The following is a 4,782-nucleotide window of genomic DNA, read 5'->3' as shown; positions in this document are numbered from 1 at the left end:
TAAACAATGAAATCGACAGATGAAGGTGGTTTGCACGGTTTACACAAATGAGGGCGGTTTTCATATGATCACTCATATATATATATATATATATATATATATAGAGAGAGAGAGAGAGAGAGAGAGATGTTATTCTACACCATTTGTCATTCCTACACCTTATACAACCCTCATCTCAATCATTCAATTTTTAATCAATTAATTGTTTCTTAATATAAAGTATTAATCATAATTAATGAACTCTATTCATATTCCATAAATATTCAAATCATAATAAATGAACTCCCATCATTTCTATAAATATCTCAATTAATTGGGTTGCAAGGGTTGTACAAATGCACAAAGTTGTAAAAGAAATATACCCTATATATATATATATATATATATATATATTTCAAATGCAACCCCTTCTATTTTCACAACTAATACAACCAAATTTTGACCATCCATGAGTTTGATTTTTTTTCTTTTTTTTTAACCGGAAAAGATACTTTCGTCTTTGACAAATACAAGATAATTACTTTTTTAATGGCATAATATTTTCAATCTTTCTATTCATAATTCTATTTCCTTTTTTTTATTTCTAATTGATTTGGGAATTATTGCTATCTTCTTCTTCAAAGTTCACCTTGAGCCATCTCCATCTTCCCATCATCTAATGTAGAAGAAAATGATCAAAGATGAACATAAAAGTTCTTCACTCAATATCATTTAAGCTCATGAAAGTTCAAATTTAGTGTAGTTTCACAAAGTACATTACACATGAATCGTAAGCAAGTATGTGATGAAAACAAATAAGAAGATGAGCATGTAGAGTCAATCTATTGGACTCGTGGGACTTAACAAGATGATTGTATTGTTGCTTAATCTTACTCTCTGTGGCGCTAGAAATTGCAGTCAACGGACATAAACACACTAAATCTTGATGTTCTTTCTCCTTTTCTATTCCCGCAATCGACTCATCCTTAATTACCATTTGAGCTTTCGAGGAATCATTGGTTTTTCTTCTCCTTCTTCTTCTTCCCACACTTCTCATCCACTGTTGTAGTGGTTGTTTGCTTGTGTTCTTTCTCATGGCTGGTCCATCGGCTGTCATTGAGACCCAAAGGATGTCTCAAATTGCTAAATTAGATTTTGGTGATCCCTTGTATATCTTCAACCTAGTGACACTAGTGGAACACCCATTTTAAACTTGAAGTTAATGACAATTATCAAATATTAGGTCTCTCCAGACTCCAATACCTTGCCTTTACTCGCCCCGATATATCCTTGCCATCAACAAACTCTCTCTATTCATGCATGTTCCTCGACAAACCCACTGGCAAGCTCTAAAACGTGTCCTTCGTTACCTAAAAGGCACCATTCATCACGACCTCTTTCTAAACCGTAACTCTTCTCTCACTCTGTCGGCATTTTTAGATTCTGATTGGGGTGGGGTAATGATGTCGGTCGGTCAACTACCGGTTATATCCTCTACCTTGGCACCAACATCATTTCATGGAAATCTATGGTCTCTCTATCATCTACCTAAGCCCAGTATAAGGCCTTGGCCAATGCCTCCGCTGAGCTCATGTGGATTAAAAGCTTACTTAGGTGTCACTACTAACCATATATCGAACTTATTTTGTGACAACACAGGTGCTATGTATCTATGTGCAAATCCGGTCTATGAAGCATGTTGCTCTTGACTATCACTTCATACTGGAACAAGTATTGGCTGGACTCCTACTATATGTGTTCTTCACATCAGCTGGCTAGATCAACTTGTTGATATGCTCACAGAACCGTTACCGTTTCTACGTAACTGATCCAAGATTGGATCTTCCATCTTGCGGGGGCATATAAGGGACACCGATATCACCTGGTCAACCAAACCGACATAGAAGGAACGTACAGGAATATATTGCAGTCAATCTGTTTACCATTAATATAGCTCCTTAACTCTCTCCTGTAATTACTTATGTTATGCATGGTAATCAAGTTGCTTTACATGGTAAGTCTAAGACAGTGGATGACGAATTGAATTTGCATTCATCTCACCTTCCAGATCTTGCAATTCGAATAGGATATACTGGGTTTCTTGATTAATATTTGAAGGTGCTAAAACTACTTGTCGCATAAGTTGAATGACTAAAAAGATGGAACAAAATCAATCAATGTATCATTGTTATTCAATGGTCTATGATTAAAAATGAGAAAGTAAAATGGGGATTTGTTCCCTAAGTTGTATTATTCAAGATAACCACAAGGAGAAAATCAAGTAGAATCGGTGTTCAAAAAGGCGCACTATACACATAAAACGAATTTTTATCCTTATGGTATATGTTTTTTACAAGGCATGACTTGTTCTTTTTAATTTTTAGTTTTTACACTTTTAACCTTGAATTTACATTTTTATAGATTTTATTTAATCAAATTACTCACAGTTTCACAAATCCATACACATTATCGACTCACGATTAAGACGAAACTGTAAAATTTGTTTTCTTAGTTCTATTTTAAAAAATTTAGTCAAAGACTATTTTTATAATCTATATAAAGAACAGTCTTCTAATATAGATGTAGAAATTAAATCTCATTATCTAATTGAATAAATTAAATGTGTTCATTTTTATACACATTTAATTATGAATGTATATGTTAATACGTAGATGAGAGAGAGAAACAAATATGTATGCAATTTTCTAAAAATTACAATAATTTTTATTTATTAGATAATGATTATAAATTAAAACAATAATTTATACTATATTATAAAGCATTTGACAAAAACTTTTAAAAACCATCTTTTCTACATAAAGTACTGTTTATTGATGCATATTACTTAAAATTCAAGATTACAAGTAAATTGTGCGTAAATACAACTTATTAAGCTCTATGTTTAAATTTGTGTAACTAACTGTAAATAAATATAATTAAATACAGGATAAAATTCTTATTTTAAATATAAAATCTAAAATATAATTAGGATAATTATTGAGTTATAACAGAATACTTACTTATTATCTTTATAAAAATTATATTATTAAACCAAAAATAAATTATTTCGTCATTAAACATAAATTAAATTATAATAAAAAATTAAATTTAAAAAACTACATAAAAATGGAACTTTTATATTCTTTTTTAATTTTTATGACATATTCAAACTTTTATTTTATTAAAAAAAAACATCATTGTTTGCTCAAAACCACATAAATTCGAATTATAACATCGACAGAGACCAAAAAATTAAAATAAAACAATGAAATCGAGATATATCTCGCTGCATTGCACGAGTACACTTCTAGTTATTTTGAATTAGTGGATTAAATGGATCTCTTTTAGACTTCATAAATTATTAAAGGGTTTAATATAAATATACTAGAAACGTACTCGCGCAATACAGCGAGATACATCGTGATTTTAATATTTCATTTTATTCTTTATCTCAGTCGATGTTATAATATGGCTTTATGTGATTTTGAGAAAGCGATGATGTTCTTATTTTTGAATAAAATATATGTTTGAAGATATCATAAAAATTTGACAAAAAATATATCGATATTAGTATCAAATTAACTATTTGAAATTCCTTATTTTTTTGTGTAATTTTTTAATTCAATTTTTTTATAATTTAATTTATGTACAATAATAAAGTAATTTATATTTGGTTTAATAACATAATTTTTCTATAAAGATAATAATTATTTATTTTGTTGGAACTCGATAATTATTCTAATTATATTTTAGATTTTTTATATTTTAAAATGAGATATTCATCATCTATTTGATTATGTTTATTTATAGTTATTTATACGAATTCAAACATCGAGCTTTAATAAGTTGTACTTATGCATAATTACTTGTAATCTTAAATTTTAAGTAATATGCATCAATATACAGTACTTTATGCATAACAAAAATATATCGATATTTGTATCAAGTTAACTATTTAAAACTCCTCACTTTTTGTGTAAATTTTAATTTAATTTTTTTATTATAATTTAATTTAGGTACAATAACAAAGTAATTTATATTTGGTTTAATAATATAATTTTCTTATAAAGATAATAATTAATTATTTTGTTGGAACTCGATAATTATCCTAATTATATTTTAAAATAAGATGTTTATCCTCTATTTGATTATGTTTATCCGCAGTTAGTTATACGAATTTAAAAATCGAGCTTTGATAAGTTGTACTTTTGCATAATTTACTTGTAATCTTGAATTTTAAGTAAACATTGGTTTTATTATTTGCAGTTAGTTACACGAATTCAGATATGAGATGAAATCGGATAGGAATGAAATCGAATAGAGATGAAATCGTTTAGGGGTGAACGAGTTTAAAAGTTTTAAGAGTTTTAGTCAAATGCTTTATAAGATAGTATAGATAATTAATAAGTTTCTTATTTCAATATATAATTATAAAAAAAATACTTTGTTTTTGTTTATTTATTTATTATATGCAATAAATAATTCTCCAAAAATGTAATATTATAAAATATTTGGGTAAAACTCTTAAAAATCATTTTTAATAAATTAAGTATTGTTTAATAATTCTTATTACTTATAACTCAAAATACAAATAAATGGTATATGAGTACAACTTTTTGAAGCTATATGTTGACTTCACGTAACTAGATAAACATACTCAAATACATGATAAACATCTCATTTTAAATATAAATAATCTGAAATATAATTAAGATAAAATTTTAGTTATAACAAAATAGTTAATTATTATCTTTATAAAAAAAATTATGTTGTTAAACCTAAAATCTTGATCTAAACACAATA

The sequence above is a fragment of the Cynara cardunculus genome, unplaced genomic scaffold (assembly GCF_001531365.2).
Source record: "Cynara cardunculus var. scolymus isolate 2C unplaced genomic scaffold, CcrdV1 Un_Scaffold_232, whole genome shotgun sequence".
In the NCBI taxonomy this organism is placed as follows: Eukaryota; Viridiplantae; Streptophyta; class Magnoliopsida; order Asterales; family Asteraceae; genus Cynara; species Cynara cardunculus.
Note: the sequence above shows the minus strand (reverse complement) of the source record.